Genomic DNA, 20,017 nt, shown 5'->3' on the forward strand with positions numbered 1-20,017 from the left:
TGCCTAAGTAGCCGCCATAAAAACGGATGAATGGTGGCAAATTGGAATGATTTCTATTTTCTGATTTTGTTTTAATGATATCTAATTATTAAAGAGTCAATATGGGAAATGCTATTAGCTTCTTATCTGTACTGTACAGTAAATATTTAATGTTTAAAATGATGAATCATATCACTTTAGAACCTACAAAGTCTCATCTTTGCCAGATGTTACTTTTCTTTTTTGTTCATATCTATGTTAAGATGACGGCAGATGTATATATTTTTGAAAACCTTCCTTTGCGATAGCAACAATAGCATTGTGCAGCTTGGCGAAGCAACGAGGGGAAGTGGTGGATGAAACAGGTGGAAGCTAATGAAGAGTAACATAGGGTAATTGATTACCCTTTCTCAGCATTGGGGATATTGTCCAAGGCTTAATCTTTGTCATCACAGAGAGAGAGAGGAAGAAGGAGAGTTTGTGTATATGAGATAGAAGCGAGAGGCTTAGTGCGTGTCACCCCCCCCCCCTCTCTCTCTCTCGCCCCCTCTCTCTGTCTCTCTCTCCTGTGGGTCAAGTAAACATCCTTCGCGGGGACAGCTCAGGGGCTGGTGTCTGACCAGCCAGGCTGAAAATGGCCCTTGTCCATTCCTGCCATGTAGCATTTCTTTCCCCAGCTGTTTGTCCTTTGTCATGGACACAGCTTGTAATAAGAAGAGCCAACATATTTATGGAGTGGCCGACCTCGCTGGTACACAGGTCTTTTATCTACTGGGCACAAAACAGCTTTGTTACTCTTTAACAATTCACAAACCAGCGCAGTGTTGATGTGTGCAGGCTAGTTGTTGCATTTGGCAGAAGGAAACTCAACAGATATTAATGATACTGTTGTATTTTTCTCCTAAAATTCTGACTTCCTTTTGACCTTGAGACCATTGGGGGCGTTGGTGGTGAGTGGTTTGCTTTGGTGTGCGGTGGCCGTCCACTCAGCAGCATTTACTGTATGAGCGATTAGTTAAGCCTCCGCTGAGGAGCGACAGAGTAACATTGAGTAAGGCGAGTCCAGGGCGGCTCAGGAGTGAACCAGGACGTGGGGAAAAACGAATGATGAAGCGAAACAAAGGGCTCCTTTGACAGGTTTAGTGTGAGTGTTTGTGTGTGTGTCAAGAAGAATACAGGGGATTCCCATTTAGGCAAGTCAATGGTAGGCGAAAAAGAAACATTAGCACTGCAAACAGCAATGAAAGAAGTATTCACATCCTATCCTGATGAATTCTTATAAGATTATTACAGTAGATTGTTAGTACTTATGTTATAGCATGTTTTCTATATGCAATAAAATGTCTTCTAATTTATATTTCTTGCTTTAACATGTGTGGTAACATTTCTGATGATGGGCAGAACAGTTTGTTTGTGCCTTTTATACTTTTTATGCTTTAAAATTTAGCAACGTTACGAATCCAATCTAATAATAGCCCTCAGCTTATATGTTCAGCCCAAATTTTATGACATTAAAAGATAGATATTAATATTTAAATGTAGAGGTAGGAGTCTAAAGCAGGAGTATAACATACAATACATACATTGTGTGTAATTGCATATTGTATAATGTACAATTGCAAGTGTAAGGTTTTCTTATTTCAGTTTCTTTACTAACGCTAATGCTCATAAAATTTACATATTTTCTATTATATTTGATTTGTGTGACATCTCAATACTTTACCAAGGTTAAAGAGTGAGACTGTGACCTCCTTAATCCATTAATAGTCCACATAATGTCAGTTGTATCTAATGAATACTGTTAAATGGCCTAAATGCGTTTTAATCCTCTCCATCAAGGCGTGATTACAAAGGACGGGTATATCAAGTGGGCCTTTCATTTGGTTAACATGATCAAATTGACTCCTGTGTCATGAGAGATGACACCAGTGGTAATTAATTTCTCCATTAAGGGTGGCCGATGTGACAGCCATGCAAACAGAGCCGAGTGACAGGGAGGACACGATAACTTCAGCAAACTGAGACAACCTCAACGGCGGAGGAGGAGCGACGAGTAATCACATTATCCGTATGCAGCGAAAGCGCTGTTCATTAAAAAAAAACAACATGGGCCACGTTTCCTGTCGTGGCATCATCAGCGTATCTGCACATCCAGCAGATTTCATCATGTCTGAGCATTTGCATACAGTAATGAACTTCTTTAAAATCATTTCAAATTAGTCAAGTGAGCTATTAGAGGCCTTGGGTGACACCAGGGGATCTGTTCACTTGTAGTCGCACTATTTTTGCATTGTTGTCATTTTTTACGTTTCAAATGTACCAGAAGAAAAGAAAATCACAGATTAGACTGTGACGCCTGTGATGTGATTGAATTCATTGCAAATCCCTATGTCAGTAGATTAATTCACAATGATAGAATTTATAGAGATGCTAGAGTGAGATTGTCCTTTCCATGTATATTGAATGCCTTTTATGAATTGCAAATGCTTAACATTCCCACTCGCTGCATCATTCTGTGTCTTTCACAACCTTCCTGCCCTCCATCCACTCATGCAAATAATTTGTGGCTATCATACATGTAGAGCTGGTAACATAATGTGTGTGTGTGAGTATGTTTATCATTGAATGCGTGAGGCTGTCTGCATGTGTGTGCACGTCGACAAGCCGCCTGGTTGCCTAGCGGGGAGGCGGGGCGGTAAAAAGTGAAACCAACAGTTTCTCCTCCAGCAGCAGGACCCGGGGGCTTCTCCCAGGGAGGGGTCGATTGTCCAGACTTTTCACCACAATGCTGCCATATGGAGAACAGAGGGATCAGCCACTGGCTCCCTGCCAGAGCAAAGGCAAACAGCAATCCACATATGCATAGAAGTGGTCATTTAGAGCCACCGCGGTTTACCATAACAACAGATGAAACACAGGAGTCACTTTGTTTCCACTAAGAGGCATTGTTCCCAGGGCTCACTGCCTCTTAAGCTGGCTCCATATGAGGCAGGATAAACTTAGGGGCCCAGGCCCTGGTGTAAATAACAAAGGCAACCTCACTTACATGCTTCCTAAATCCTATCGAAAGATTAAAAGGTAGGGGAAAAACACCCCACTTCCTCATCTCCTGGAAATGAGCTTAACATCAGACAAATGAATATATTTAACTGGCTTTTCTCAGCGTATGTGTGTGTTTTGAAGCTGAATACGGCACACAGCCAAATGCTGCACTTGTGAAGTTTCAAGCTGCAACTTTGAAAAGATCACGAGCAAAATGATTTCTACAGCTTTCATATACTGTAATATGTTCATGTATATAAAGGTTCAACACTATGTTTTTATGTGCATTTTAACCGTGCATCAAGTCAAACACTAAAGTGAATGCAGATTTATAGAAGCTCTGCACTACAATATAACAACTGACTGCACAACACATTTAAAAGTTTGGCTTCAAAACCGCCCCAGGTTTCAGTTGACAACAACTTAGAAGCGCAGGTGTCTTTGTTCTGCTTGCTGCGAGTGTCATGACGTTTTCACAGAAAGCAATGAGCCAACTGGCCATTTTGTGCAGGGCTGCGAGTGGTTTAGTGTGTATTTCAAAGCTGGTCAGCCAGGGAGCTCTTTAAGGGCAGCAATATTGATGCCGCCTGATTATGACTTCAAAGGAATAAATTACTACTGCAAACAAGCAGAGAAGTATGATGACAGCCCTCAGTCCAACGTGTGTAGACATTATCATTAAAATGGACCAAAGCACACTTTCCATACCCTTGTCCTGAAGGGACTAATATACAAGCTAATGCCAGTATGTGTTTGTGGGTTTCTTTATATTGTGTGTGATCAAAACCAGTTTATTTTCAATGTGTAATATTAACATTAAAGGAAATGACAGTCTAACTTTGTCTATAAGAAGCGTTATGGTCAAAAAGAGCCAGCGGTCATTTTCTCCTCCTGTAACATCTACCTTGATTCTTATAGTAAATCATAGCTGCAGAGCCTCCTGGCCAAGTTTATTGGATTGGAAGAAGTGCAGGACTGGGTGGACGTATTTATCAGGGGCACACTAATGCACTGTGTTTAAGCCACATCCGATCTCAGTGAAATATTACACCGAGTTTTAATATCCAGAGGGTGTCAGGCTGGATCGAGAGGCAGTCAGCTGCTTCAGTATAACCAAATGTTACAGTATAAAACAGCGTGTCGCGCCGCTATTTGACATGGTGGAATGAGATTAGATGGAATTCGTTTCTAAGTGAGGAGAAATTATAAGCCTATTGGCAAGCCCCCTGCCCACACCCCTCCGCCCGGCAGCAGCCTCTGCTATAACCCCCACCGCCGGCCCAGCGATGGAGGGGTAGTCGGGCATGAACGGTGACATGAACAGGGAATGACCCCAACCAGCTCCGTCCAAAGCTATGTGCAGGGCTGCAGGTTGTTTAAAAGGTCAGAGCAGTGTGAGGCTGCGCCAGCATACGCTGCTGCTCAACTACACCGTTAGAATAGAAGTCAATTAGAAATATTTGAACGTGTGAACATGGAGATTTCTGATTTATGCATTTAAATAATGCACGAACCCCCTTCATAAAGAGACGCTTCCAACACAACGCAACTTTTCTGCTCATTGTTCCTACGGTGCCGTGACCAGAGAGGGGCCCTTGACATTCTGATCCTTTAACACATGTCTGGGGGATTCCAGCACATCAGGGTGACACTTCGTGAAAGGGGAACTCCACCTTTGGCTCCTCCAGGAGAACAACACGTGTCAGCGGCACCCCGTGGGCCCTGTCAGGGGGTGAAGAGGTTAGGCCGCACAGATCCCGGCCTACTTCAAGACCACCATAATGACTGCTAATTATGCTGCCATCTGTGGGGTGGGCTGTGTTATGTAGACACCTGTTCATTAAGTAGGAGAAAGAAACTTTTCTCTTCACATTCTATATGAACCAGCTTTCCTGCCTCCCGTCATGTAAATGCGAAACGATTGCGTATTCATTCTAAATTTCACACTTCGACAAAAGCGTCTCGACTGCTCCCAGCTCCGCGTTAACCCACGTGCAATATCAATGAAACTCAGCATTGTAAACTCCCCCGCACCAGCTAATGAGCGAGTGAACTTTGTGTGATACCGTCCCGGCTCCAGAAGGCTCCACCAAGGTTAACCAGGCCATCGGGCAGCATTAGCAGGAGCTGCAGCCAATAAAGCGCTCTCAGATATCTGTTGAGGGGGAGCGCAGCCTGTCAATTCAGTGGCCCTAAGAGGTGATCTGCCATTACCGACTCACAGAAGACTAATGAGAGCCATTCTGTTGCCAGCACCTTGAATAATACAGTATGTCAATACTGATTCAGGCTACTTTGACTGTTACCTGCTTTACTTTCACTTTGATGTGATATACACCTCCCTATTTCCTCTGAATATGTAGCAGCTGGCAAACTGGCTGCTAATATAATAATAATTCAAGTGTTCTGTACTGTAGGAGCTCAATGCTGAACTTTGATAAACTCTGAAAGGCCTTAAAGCCGTCTCCTCCTCCCTGAACGTATGCAGACACATTCATCTAATCCCTATGTTTCAGTTTAAGATTTATATAAACGCATGATTGCCGAGCGTCACATATTTCACCATTTTATCTGTTGAGCTTATGACTCCATTTAGCTTCAGATCCTCTGAGAGTGAGCCAGCGCGGCAATCATAAAGTGAGGCCCAATTAGGATGTTGACGGATTGATTTTGGAAGATAAATTTGGGATGTAAAAGGTTGACATAGCTGCTGTGTCTCTTTCGCTGCGTGTGTGGCTCCCAATTAAGTGAGGAAAGGCAGTTTTTTTTTTCCTCACTAGGATCAGAGTGTCTCTCTGACAGATGAGCCACTAATGAGAGCAAATCTCACTAAATCCTCCAGAAACATGATGAATTGAATCATGTTCACCCTGTTCATTTGTCGTGTTCACAGATGAGACAAAACGCCACATTTATCTAGTCAACAAATGGCAAATGAGTAGGTGGGTCCATCATTGTTCATGCAGTGTGTGTTTTTAATATCATGTAACGCTGACATGATGGTACAGAGTTGTACTGTTACTGATACTGTAGTTTTTATCCTACTTGAAATCTGGTGTGGAGGTTGCAGACAGACATATGTTGGGTCCCGAGGCCTCAATCTGCCTCCCTCCCTAATATTTATAAGACAAATTAAGGAGGCGATCTCTCTCATTATCACACTCTCAACACTCACCATATGCATCCCTATTATTAGACACCAAGCAGAAGATGTCCTGTTTTCAAATTTAAATTATCAAGTCTAACCTTAATTGGTTCGAAACGTTGCCGTGTGGATGATATCGAAGTCGGGCTTGGGAGAGACTCCGACAGATGGCTTAGTCTTATGACTTGTATTAACACCTTTGAAGTTTAATGAACTGTTAATTGCTTTTCTAATACATAATGGGACCACAGGAATACAAGCGGTAATGTAAACAGATTAGTTTGCAGACAACGGATAAACATCCATCCTGTTCAATGTCACCTTTAAGTACCTTGAAAAAGAAAAGGAAGAACGCAAGCTGGAGGGCAACAAAAGAAAAAAAAAACATCTTCATACATTTATATTATATGTTTTACCCAATAAAGGAAAAACTTCATTGTGTATGTATTAGTTACAGTAACTGAAGCATGAACAATTGCATGAGGCATAAGTGAACCTTTTTGGACAATGTTTAATATTTGAAAACACAATTAGTATGTTATCTGTGCAGTTTACAGAACATTAGCTTTTTTATTTCTGATCATGTTTTTCTTTTTACTTCTCTTCTTGATTTTGTATTTGGATAAACAGACTTTCTTAACATCACTAATAAAATACCAGTCATTGCTGTAGTTAATCTGTTTTAGTTGCGCTTGTAATAAGGTCTGTTCATTGTACTTGAGCGCCATAAAAGCACTTTTAATGGCAGTACTTTATTAAATTATGTGTTGTTTAAGGTCAATATACTTTTGTAATGAGTTGTCTCTTTTGATCATCAGAGGTTGGATTGGACGGCAATCCTGACACCAAACACTGATGCTTTTCATACTCCAGCTTAAAGCCAGTGCAAATAATGCTTTGCATGCTTAAAATCCATTTCCATAACTAAGTGTAATTTCCCCTCAGTTTGTTCCTGTTTAATGAGGTGAAGTCTTGTTTGTATGCCTCCCAATGTCACCAGAAAAGTCATTCAAGCGGCGGTGTCAGAATTAAATCAAATTAGCATTACTGTGCTGCCATTTTGCATCGAACTGTTGGAGTAAAAACATTTCGCTCGAGCCAATTTTACACAAAATCTGCGCTTTCTTCGCGCTCTCGGCTCTGCTGTTTCATTCAAAACTCTGGGAAGGGGTTTAATGATGGAATGCGTAAATGACTGGGGTGGGAGCAGTGAGGCGGGGGGGCAATAACGGAGAGAGAGAAAATGACCAACATTGATTTATCCTGGCTGTTCTCTTGTCTGGTTGGTGCTGTCAGAACACCTCGCTGCATCCCATTCCCTCCCATTATCTCCCCGCGATCGCCGCAGTCCAACGAGTTTCCTACAGGGTCATAAATACTTCCCTCAGACCCCATACTGCTTCCACATCATCCTCCAGACGCAGCCTAATGACAGCAGAAGACAGACAATACATCCTTTCTCTCATGACTGCCATGCCGCTCGTGCACACATTCAGACACATTTTACAGTGGCTGGAGAACGTGTACACCACGAGAGGCCGGCAGCTTCATGTCCTCCAGACTTTGCATTTAAAATGGTACATTAAAGCAACTTGTCGGAAAATATTGCACTTGATTGATGTTGGCAATGACAGTGTTTTCTCAGTGTGAAAGTCACATGTGTACATTTAAGGTCCTGCAGGAAAAAAAGGAAATCTCAGGCTCCTGACGCGAACTAAAAAAGAGAAGCTGATAGAGGATCTTTCAAAAAGGGTGAATCGGTTTAATTAACTGCACATGGTGGTCATCCAAATCAATTAGAGGGAGGCACACAATGGGCCACACGGGTAAGCAAACGCAAACATCCCCATCAGAGGCGTATTTATAGACCACTTACATATCAGAGGGGCATCTGATTCACTATGAGGCCAGGTCAAGTGGGTGGTCAAGTGTGTCATTGTTCCACATAATCAATTGTGTGTACAGTAAAGAGCAAACAAGTTGCTTTGTGCTTTTTTAGAGCACGAAGCAGCTCTTTCCACACCGCTGACTAAATATTTGGCAAACGATGGACCTGATGGACCACAGACATCCGTGTAAATGTAATATTACAACCTTCTCCTGAATATGTATTTGCTGAGGCAGGCTGGAGGGTCAACGCTGTCAGTCACTGTTTCGTCCCATTGCCTATTTGACCAAGTTGTTAATGATTCATCTCGACTGAACTTAATATAAGTTGAACTGTCAGCTCATTCACCCAGCTCACACTGTGTTTGGCAGGTCGTGTTTAGGGACTGGCAGAATGAACTGGCCGCCCACAGATCCCTTCCATTGTAAAGCTGCCACATGCTCTATTAGTCCCCACTGCTCGAATGTATACATTAAAAATAGAAGCAATCTCAGGCATTAGGGCCGACTCTGCACCATGAAATCAGGACATCATCGTCCTTTGGTCTTTACATGAATATTCGCACCACGCCCCAGTTTCCATCATTACCAACCATAGCATGCCTCCCAATCTGGGCTTTGATGCGCCGCTTTGAGCGACTCTCCGCTGTCACGGACACCAAGCACATATTGTAAACTGTAATATATGACCTCGCGATGAGCATATTCTTTGTGGGGTCCTGCAGACGAGCCGGGCGCTTGGGAGGGACACGAGTGACTGAGCATTGCTCTATTGAGGGAGCCTCCTAGCACAATGCCGCGTTTAGGCCTGTCATTCAACGCGGAGGAGCGTCGTCTGATGAGGACGCTCGCTAAATGAGTATTTTAGCAGGCATAGCTAATGCCTACAAACCTGCAGTGTTTAGCTGACTGTTAAGGATGACATTAACAAAGACGCAGACCCAGGGATGCTGATCAACCCTGAGGTCCTAACACATGGGATGGGGTTTCTGGCTCATTTCCTGCACCATAATCAAGGCTTATACACCTTTGTGTGAGGCTGTATAGAGGTTTGTGTTTGTTTATAATATTTTAAAGCTGGCATTTGCGCAACCGAGCTCAGAACTTGGTTTTCTTTGTCACTCGCGGCCGCTGTCTGTCTCTCTGGCTTTCTGCCTGTCTGTCTTTCTCTCTTATCTGCTCTCTCACCCTCTAATGGAAGCAGGGGGGAATCGGCTAATTAAGGATGTAAATGGAACAGAGGAGTGACAAAGAGCCTGCTTGTAATTCACATCTAAATTGTCTCTTACCTCAGAAGGAAATTCATCACGGGAGACAATGTCAACTTTTACATGGAGAGAGCCATTTGCATTTTGGAATTCATCACGAGGGTGGTGCTGCCACCGCAAGCCGTGGCGCCGACCCCTATCCTGCTGCACCTATTGCTACTGGGTGCAGGATAATCTGATGGTTTCCTCTTCAGTGGTCACTCAGCAGTAGAGTAGATGCAGGGAGGAAAGAAAGAGAGAGGAGTAACAAGGAGAGAGGTGAGACTTTGTTGGATGTGGAGCATAAAAGTGGCCCACCCACTTGTTTATGTGTGTGTGTGTGTGTGTGTGTGTGTGTGTGTGTGTGTGTGTGTGTGTGTGTGTGTGTGTGTGTGTGTGTGCAGCAAAGCCACGCGGCTCTGCCGAGCGACAGAATCCTTGTTGTGATTTATGCAGCCTGAGATATGAGTGCTGGTTACGCAGTAGCAAGACATCGATCTGACAAAGCAAACCAAACAATAAAAAGGCGAGGAAGATGATGTGCCCAGTGGAGTGGAGAAATGGAGAGTGTACCTATAAGAGCTAATTATCTGAGCACATAATTCTTCAGGTTAAGACAGGGGGGAGCCGAGAGCCAGCAAAGCCACAGCTGTTTGAGAAAAGCCTCAGCCAGACAATGGGCCCGACGTCCCAGACCCTGGTCAAGAATAAGCCCAAATAAATGTATATGAAAGCCTGGTGGCACTAAGCTCAGCCAAGGTGAGCAGGGCCTGGACTAATCTCTGTGCAGCAACCCGTGACACCTTACCTTTAGATTGTTGATTTCATGATGAATAATATGTGGATTTTAGGGCTGTTATCAAACATTTCTTGGTGTGTTTGCTCCAGAGATACTGACGTTAACCCTGCATGTGTCCAGATCTCTCTGTCTTTTTATATTCACCCTGACCTGCCATCACATTCCATTGCTCTGTACAGTTCATAAAACTAACAAAACATATTTGTTGCATATTTAACTTCACTTTTAGAGGTTGACAAATAAGCACTACTGTAAGTTCCACCTAGAAAATTCCCAGCCTCACTCAGCTTCAGCTGAGGAGATGAAAAGCTCTTGGTCAGAGGTTATATAATAGCTAAAGCCAGCTCTCATGGTTTTATCAGCAAACCATTACAATCACTGAGCAAATTCACAATTTACAGTTCAAATACTCCCTCCAGCCTCGTGTCACTTCTCTATAAGCCGTGAAAATAATAATGATAATATTTGCAATTATTATTTCCTATCTTGCAAAACCATTCTCTGCTTCTGTAAGCAGCGATCCTTTAATTAGACACAAGCACGCATACACAAAGACCGGGGCGGTGGGTGCTTTCTGCCATTAATAACGCTATATAAAAGCAAAGCCAGGCAGCCTCTGACACGTTTAGTAGTTTGGGAAACAAGATGTAATCTGCGTTCGGTGCCAGGAGCAGGCCGGGGCTGTGTGTGCGTCTGCGAGAGAGGGAGTGTGGCCTGTAAGTCAATGTAAACAGAGCACTGAGTACATCACTGATGAAGACATTATCCGTGAGTTATACCAGCACGGACGATGGGAGGGAGAGGAGTATAGGAGCCATAAGACGGAGAAAATGACAGATGAAACGGGCATCTGCTGTTGCTGAGGCTACTCTGTGCATTATTAGTCCTATAACAACATGAGTGATGCGAATTAGAGGAAGGGTCCGCTCAGTGTTTGAAGTAATAATAAGAGGAATCCATACACCGTCCGCTCCTCTCTGTTTTGTTCTATTGGCTTTGTGTTATTGCAGCGTTTTGCGTTGTGGTGGTGAGAGGATGGAGCAGAGGATGAGGTTCCATTTAGTGGCACCCTTGGCACCTTTCTAACCTTGGCATAGTGCAGGGCATGCTCCACTGGCCCTGAACATGCTGAGGTTTGAATCCAGAAATGCGGCATGGACCACCAAAGGAGCGGTGGGGGGCTCCATTAATGCCCCCAACGGCACCACATCAGCCTCGCAGCGCCGCAGCTCAACCAGCAGCTCAGATCTTCAGCTCGTCGCCGAGCGTCTGCTTGGAAATTAGGTTAATTTTCCAAAGTGAGCGGACAAAGAAAAAAGTCCCTAAGCAATTTGCAATGCAATTCATTGTGACTAGTTTGGACGATCAGTAACAGGACGAGCAGCCCCTGCAAGGTCGGCTTGTGTCATCGTTTTCATGTTTGCGCGCTGGCTTGTTTATTATAAACCATGAATTCTAATTCTGGCGACGCAGAGCGGCCACATTAACCAGGCATCGCTGTCTGGGATGGGATCCAGCTGGAAGCGGCCACGGGAGGCTGCTTTTCCGCAACTAACCCGACTTCACTGGCAGCAGCTAAATAGTTTCTCATCTCCAAAGGTAAAAGGTAAAAAGTGGGAGGGGGGGAGTTAATATCGGGCATTTAATAATAAATCTCTGCGCTGCTGTTTTACTTCTGGTTTCCACCCCCTCAATAGTCATAAATATACTGAGATTTGCTGAAATGATTTCATTCGTTTTATCTCACCTGTGCCAGAAGTCACTGATAAGAGAGGGGGGCATAGTCGACGCTGCTATTGGAATGTAAGGCGCATGATAATTCCCAAATCGTGGCTCACCATACATCATCTCCTCCCTCCTGTGTTATTTCTTTGCAGTCTGGTGGGCTTGTTAGTTCGTGGGGTGAGAGTCTGCGGGAGGGGATGTCTGGTGAATACAGAAGTCTTACAGAGGTGCATTCGAAGCAGTGTGTGTTTATTAACACGCAATTCATCAGGCTCCACAGACTCAGATTCACGAGTGGCGACTCGGATTTCATACCGTCAGTCGTTCCAACGTGCTTCAGGAGCTAAGCGCTAATCTCCAGCCTCATTGCCCTCATTGGCCTCCACTGTGTACAGCCGCCTTTCTTTTACACTTTCATCAGAATCCCATTTCCCCCCGTAGCCTGAGAGCCCCGTCTGAAACTCTACCCCTGGTTCGACTAATCTCGCCGGCCTATGATGGATGGCCACACCTCAGGTCCTCGCGGCCTGTCCATCAAGGCGGCCGATTAAAACACTCGGAATGACCAGCACCCCCCCCCCACCAGCCCCCTGTCCCCCATGCCACCCCTCCACTGTCAGGCCACCACCATGTCGGCCCTCTGCCCCCTCACCTTTCACACCCTCCCTCCCTTCCAGTACTACTCTCCCTCCTCAACTGCCCCCACAACCCCACAATCCATCTTGTGGAGAAAAAACATCATTTATTCTGTACTTCCCAGATAATTTACTTTTTCTCTCCCTCTTTCATTCCTCTTTTCTTTTCCCCTCCTTTCCACAGGAATTCTCCATTTCCCTATAAAATGAAAATTCATCTGGAATTACATCTTATGTCATCATTATGTTTATTAAGCGTGGATGATGTATATGAGGAGCTGCGGCATGCCGCTGAGTGCTTAATGATGCATAAGATTAAGCCGAGCCTCTCAGCTGTGCTGAGACTCCCCTCTGCTTCCCAGGCTGCAGACACACGCTGGGGGAACAGGCTCCAAACGGCCATCAGGTGAACAGGGGAGAAGGGAAAGTCTACATCCTCTTTGTGTGTCAGCAGAGGAAAGTGTGGAGTTGGTTCAGAAGAGCTGCTGATACGGGAGGATCACAGAGTTGGCAGCAACTTCTGAGAAACTCGTTTGTGATTATCGGTTAATCAGGTGCAGCTTGAATATGTGAAACTCTTTCTTCTATCTAATACATAGGAGCTTGCCTCCCCCTCAATTGCACAACTAAACCCTTTTATTCATCTTTCTGATCTTAGCTCACACACACACACACACACACACACACACACACACACACACACACACACACACACACACACACACACACACACACACACACACACACACACACGGATAAAGGATGTGCTCCAGGCCTCCCTCTTTTCAGCAGCAGAAGCACCAGCAGTCTATGACAAAAACATTATCCTTCTGGTGCTAAACAATCCAATAAACCTCTCCACAGGGAAGAACTTAACCTCTCCTCTACTCCGATGCCGGCTTCCAGACCACGTGATGGCTGCCACAGTAAATTCAAATCATTAGTCTTCTCACTCCGCCATCACATAGGGAAGGGGAAAAAAACCTGCCTCTATTAGTAATGGAGACCTCGTCAGAGACCTTCCTCTGAGAGCCCTGCCTTCCCAATTCCCACAGGAAAAATCCCCAGCAAAAAACTAATTCTACTTTTAATAATCTGTCATCAGGACCAGAGGCAGTCATAAATTATGTGGGGAGCATGTGCAGGAGTGGGCCACGAGAGGGAACTCGGGGGAGAAATCAAAGCAAACTTTTGCCGGAGATAAATAATAACTTACAAACAGGATTAGTTGTAAAGTCACGGTCGGGTGCCCTGCCAAGCGGTTTCCCTAGCAGTCTATGCCGGGTGAGGAATTTACAGACACACCTGTCATTAGCGCCCCCCCCCCCCCCCCCCCCACCTCCCCTTCTCACATCCTCCAGCCTCTCTTTTCATTCTCACTCTGCCGGCCTCCCCTGCATTTTCTCTAACCTTCCCGGTTCCCAGGCTCAGAGCCTGTGGAGATCGCAGCACTGACACCATCGTGGTTAAGAGGGTAAATTAGAGCAGCGTGGCAGGGGAAATGGCCTCGTCCTCCACCCTTAAGTAAATAAACGTGAATAACAAATCAGCCTCCCACACGAGCATCAGCGTAGAAAGAGCAAATGGAGCCGGGTTTGGTCTGAGTTGCTGATGAGACACTATCGATTGGGGTGGTGGTTTCTGGGCATGTGTATATTAGCGAAAATGCCTGTAGCCTGCAGGTGCAGTGTGTGTGTGTGTGTGTGTGTGTGTGTGTGTGTGTGTGTGTGTGTGTGTGTGTGTGTGTGTGTCTGTGTGTGTGTGTGACACAGATGAAAGCGCTATGAGCCGTGCGGTTGGTCCTACACTGGTTCCGTGTCAGTGTGTGGAACGATGGAGGTGCGCTCTTATATGCTCCCTCCCTCAAAGGCCCGGCTCCATCAGGTGACCGAGAGCGGTCAGGTGATGACCCCCACCACCACCGCTGCCATCTGCGGGGGGGGGGTAGCTGTAGTAAGAAGCTCTATTGATTAACTCATCAACAGAAAGACACTATATGAGCTTAAACAGCAAAAGGTCAGTTCATATAAGACATAAGGTGACACGCTGCAATACACAAGTTTTTACTCTGCAGTTTTCACAGTAAATTGTAGTATGTGTGGCAATACTGTATGTGCATGTGATTATTACTGATTTTTTTTTTTTTGTAATTCTGACCGGAATAGTGAAATTCACTTCCTACATCACTTTACATCACAACACAGTTAACTGGGTGAAACTCCCCTTTGCTAAAACACACCATTGTTTGCTAAGCGGCTTTAAAAATACTACATTTATTACTGATACTTAGCAGTTTACAAATACACTATAAAGACTGAAATGTTTGTTTTTATATATTTTTACCTTTGTCTTTTCATGGGAACAGTGAACAGTGGTCAATATATTGAATAAAAGCGACCCAATCCGCAGCCTACAGCTGGTTTCTCACCTATTGAAAACAACAAAGTAGTTTATGCTAACTTTCAAACATCACCTTAAACTACTCTGTATTTCTGTATGTCTCATTAAGCCCAACATAAAGAACGTACTTCAAGCGTGTCCCGTGAAAAACTATGAGAAAATGCATACATGCAGCGCTGGGACTTCAACCCCGCAAAGTCAACTGCTCAATTTTCTCCTCATTCTCCAGCAATACTAAAGGAGCTCAATCATACTGGGACAGTAATATGAATCAAGGACAGCTCACTCACTCTCAATTGCAGTTTGGTCTAACTGGGACCACGGGTAAAGCACAGACTGGGTTCTCAATTCAAATGGGAGAGCGAGTAGAGCAGCCGGACTCTCCAGCACGTCTCCGGGCTGATAGATTACCTACTGCAGTAAGGACAAAGGGAATGAAGATGACTACTCTGCCAAAGCTGGCTACAGATGAGACATGCACGGCTCAATGACCATGGAACACCTCACCCATTTGTCTACGTGTTCAAGCTTTGCGCTACGTGTGACAAAGGACTTCTTACAGTATTGACATACAGTCTCACTACTGGATCTTGGTCCAACTCACATTTTGATGATCATGATTTTTTAAGCATGTTAAAGAATCTATCAACTGGACTCAACATTATACACATAAACTTACTTTAGCTAATTTATATGAACTGAATGAAAACCCGGATTCAAAGCATACAGACACTGAGTACACAATGTGCCGTCCGCAGACATTAACCTAGATGTTCTTGAGGCCAGGTTCACTTGTATCGGCGCCACAGTCGTATATTACAATGCAGCTGAAGTGGCAGTGGCAGTAACTCATTCCTTTCTCTTCTCTTCTGCCTCTGCATACTCCACAAAGCCCCCGCTGCTCCGCACTTAGAAGGTCACCTCTTTCATCAGCTATTCTATTTGCATTCCAAATCGTACGCACATGAAAAATGTGCCACCGACTTTTTCGCGGCGGCCCCTTCGAAGGCAGATTAGATAGAATTTGCCATACGAACCTTATGCACGCTAACCTTTGCAGATGGCCCACTATTGTGGAGAAATGGATTGCCTAATAAACCATATCATCCGACATATTTGCCGCTTGGCTGACCAAATAGAGGTTGTGTTTTTTGAGCAAATTCCCTTTGTCAAATTTGTCAGTGTTCATGCCGCCGTTTTGGGTTTGGGTCACAGAGAGAAGGAGGCAGGATCCTCAGTGTATCCGGTTAGAGTGCTGACCAATTTGAACTGTTTTTGAAGATGAGACAATTTTTCCACAAGATTTATTTTATCAGAGAGAAATAAATTCTGATTCGATGTTGTTTGTTGCATCCCTCATCCATTCTCTCCTCACATACGTACTAAGTTCCTACCGAGTCATTTGCTACTTAGAGTGATCCCATATTTTACATATCACATCATAGTGTTGGTTACTGTGGAATGATTCTTCCTTCAGGTTTATCATTCATCATTAAATTCCCACCTTAATTTCACCTATGCCTATAATTACTGTCAGGCTACACAACAGTAAGCAAACAATGCTACTTCTAAACCTCTTGAGGTTTTCAACAGAAATCTAATTTCACAGCGGAGCCCTAATTCATTGCTCCCAGAAAAACCTCTTTCATCAAACTTTGCATATGAGCAGCCAAGTGATGCACAGGCTCTTAACGGCATGCTTTGCCTCCTTTGGTGAGTTGGCCAACCAATCCATCTTCCTGAGTGTGCTCAGAGCCGAGAAGTGGGCAACCGATGCTCCCGTCACCGGGCTCCTGCGGGAGATGGATTGGAGCTCCATCGCCCACCTCCAGTCCAGTACCAGCCCAGTGGCACAATCTGGACCTCGGCGCTGAGAGCCACGTGGTGGGCCTTGTGGAGCTCGATGAGGGGCCTGTGAGAGGCAGGATGGAGGATGCTGCGTCTCAGTCACTCATGTAGAATCCAGATCCTCTGCGCCACAGGAGACAAAGCTGGACCTCCTGTTTGTGTACCACAGAACAGAGTGAGGGTGTCCAAGTCATTGCCTGCCTGTGCAGCCACTAATGCGGGCATTTTATCTATGACAAAATGTCACACAGTAATGTGATCATCAGCAAAAGAAAAGAAAACTTGTTTAGCATATTAGAAGGCAGAAAATGCTGCTACTGAACACATGTGACCTCCAACTTTAAGTTCGGTCCTTCATTGGCTTTAAGTCACTGAACTGTCTGACAGGACAACAAATACAATAAATGATGGCCCTGATTCCTCTTAATTCAATGCGTCGTTTAAAACGTACATCCGCCTTTAAAATAGGTCGTCCTTCGGCTGGAGGAGGAGTTTCGTTTCATTCGTTCATATCGTTCATCATGGTTGGCTTGGAATCTGAAGCGAAAGCTTCTTTTATTAATCACAAAGAGCTCAAGTCAAGGCTCTGCACTCTGTCGCTTGCATCCAATTTACGGCAACAATAATTCATGCTATGCTAAACATTTCTTGTAAAATGTCACTTTGCGTTTGTAATTAATTTTCAGACTAATAAGCGAAAATCTCTGAGTTATAGCGTCAAAACCTCTGAGAACCTTGGCCGCTACACAATGTATCAAAGGTGCCACCTGGAAGGATCGACACCTTAATAAGAACACAACTGTTGGATTTTAGGGACATGGCACACAAATGATCTCTTCCCCTAAAAACGCTCCATCTTATTTAAACATCACCCAATAAAACCCACTCAGTCCCCTTTCCTCTATATTAGCGCTGTCAATCACTCTCTCTTATTAATCTCGCTGCTGACCAGGGTGGCCTGAGCCATAGGACTGCAAGCAATGCTTCCAAGCAGGGAGCTGTGTGTTAGGTTACCTTCTATACGGGGTATCATGTGTCTCCCTTCTAATGCAAGCTATGGGCCCTTGATCAAAAGCAGGCTGAAGAGTGGGGGGTCAGAAGGAGAGGAAGGGACAGAGTGTTTCTGTTCACACACAGTTCAGACATGAGGGCAAATCCACCTGTTACATACCGAACAAGTGTACACGTCCCTACTGCTGAATCGCAACCATGCCCCGAAGTTCAAACTTTATTTTAAGGATTTCAATAGAAACGCAATAAGTGTGTTTCTGGTGGAAAATGTAAAAACAAGAATCGCACAAGCAATATTGTAATCTTTAAAAAAAAAATGTTTCAACTCGAGTTTTTCCTTCGCTGCAAGTAGCCCATCTCCGCTCCCTCAGCACCATTGATGGCAACATCCATAACCTGTCCTCTGATATTTCATTCCCGTACGGGAGCCATGAACCTAAAATGTAATCGATACACAGACACACAGGCCGCCTGTGTTATTACAAGGGGGACAATGTCTGCTCAGCTTCCCGTGCTGTTACACAGTTCAGGCTTCCAATTAACCTGAGCGGATCCCCATGCCAATCACACAGGGCTTCTATCGACAAGCCACATGAAAAGAATAATGTTGTTAGGATGATGTAGCTCACGGTAGGAGGGCTGCCCCCCCCCCCCCCCCTCAGTGCTGACAGGGATGAGTGTTATAGTCATTTATCACCTCCTCTCTGGTCACTGAGGGGCCAAACAGGGCTGCACGCCGCTCACACCCTCCCTTTGCTTTAGTGGACCACAATCTGAATATAGATCTGGTTATAATAACAAAGCCAGAAGACTATAAAGCAATGAATCTGACAAAGGCAATAATGATCAGTAAGTGGATGAAAACTGCCTCATTTAAGTCTTCATTTCACTTTATTGCCTCTTTAATTCTTCATCCTTTCAAGTCCAAAAAAGAAAGTGTAAAACTATTGTAAAAACCTTAAATTGGAAGTTGTGAACCTGTTCATTTGTCTCTATGTTTTTTTTTTTTTAATTTATAAATTTGCTCTCGAAACAGATGTGCTGTGACTGTTGGACTGGGACCAGAGATCAATCCATTTATATTTCCCACGTCTACTGAGAGACAACATACAAATTGAGACTGTATCTAAGTTACAATAGCAGCCAAGTGTGGCCTACTTGGATTTCAGGAGTGATTGAGAGTGTGTTTAGATGCTCAGGGCCAAACTCTAAAAGCATTGTTACACTGACAAGGCCGACACAGAGGAAGAATGCCTCTCTACATTTACTCCCCCTTTTTGGGCATCGCTGCCACTGGCGACTGAGATATTGATTATTGTGAAACTAAAATCAGCTCAAGGAGCATGATCATTAAGACAAATGCAGTTCCACTCAATGCCAAACGCACAAAGACCTGAAATTCTGTGAGACTTTAGACGATGCCACACACACCACATTCTTTAGGTCAAGGAATCTATAGGGTTTCAATTGCATTGGCTAAACCCCATTATTCATTATTAATAATATAATGGTTTTCACAACAGGCTTTAATTCAAAAAGATCGCATCATGAGCCCTTTGGATCTACTGTACAGAGAGAAAAGTGTTTTTAAAAAAAAACATGTGGAGGAGTAAAAATAATAAATCGCACTACAAGTTTTTAGAGGCTGAACTGCTTCTTTTTGCTGGAGGGGGCAGGTCTGGATGTGCTGCCTCGGGTTCACGGCCCTGTCTTGCCCAGCGTGAGTGATAGGTAACAAGGCCCCAAACAAGCGGGACAGGTGTGTCTCTGATTCGCTCGGCACACACGCACGTGATTAATGGTTTTCCTAATGTATTCGTGGCAGTAATAGAAGTCCCTCACGACTAACCTTGCATAAAAATGCAAATGAATAGAGACAAAGTGTGGGGAAAACATGGTGGGCAGGGCTAAGCCTGGGAGCCTTGGGAAGTGGGTGTGCATATTTCTTTATTTTAGAGAGAACCACTTGAAATTGTAGATGAGCTCTCATTGGGCTGGCATAATTAAGGAGTCATGATCCTTCATGATCATAATTTTGGTTTTGAGAGCAAGGCCAACAGGAGGTTTGACCAACTCACCAGCAACTTCAGGGAGCTTTAATGGCAGGAAATAAACACTTAATGACCTGAATTTATAACAGACAATATGGGGTAATAATTTTAAAAACACATTCAATGTATTTGTTTTAATGAAATGTTCAAATTATTATAGTTATTCTTAGTGAAAGGACATTTCCTACTTGTCAAGATTATCTATAAATGTTTATAAATTTAGGTGTATAACAAATACATATATTTAC

At 44.2% G+C, this 20,017-nt stretch overlaps 1 long non-coding RNA gene across 4 annotated transcripts in view; it reads right to left on the reverse strand.

Annotated features, from left to right (window-relative positions):
• The window catches only part of LOC114870436 (uncharacterized), a 128,918-nt gene that overhangs the window by 31,406 nt on the left and 77,495 nt on the right, over positions 1 to 20,017 (reverse strand). Inside the window, exon 4 of one of the 4 annotated variants that reach the window (XR_008692542.1) lies at positions 15,471 to 16,859. The exons of the other annotated variants lie outside the window; for them this stretch is intronic. This is a non-coding gene — a long non-coding RNA (uncharacterized LOC114870436). Of the gene's footprint in view, positions 1 to 15,470; positions 16,860 to 20,017 lie in introns of those variants that run through there. 4 annotated transcript variants of the gene reach the window in all.

This window comes from Betta splendens, chromosome 15, assembly GCF_900634795.4.
Source record: "Betta splendens chromosome 15, fBetSpl5.4, whole genome shotgun sequence".
Classification (NCBI taxonomy): Eukaryota; Metazoa; Chordata; class Actinopteri; order Anabantiformes; family Osphronemidae; genus Betta; species Betta splendens.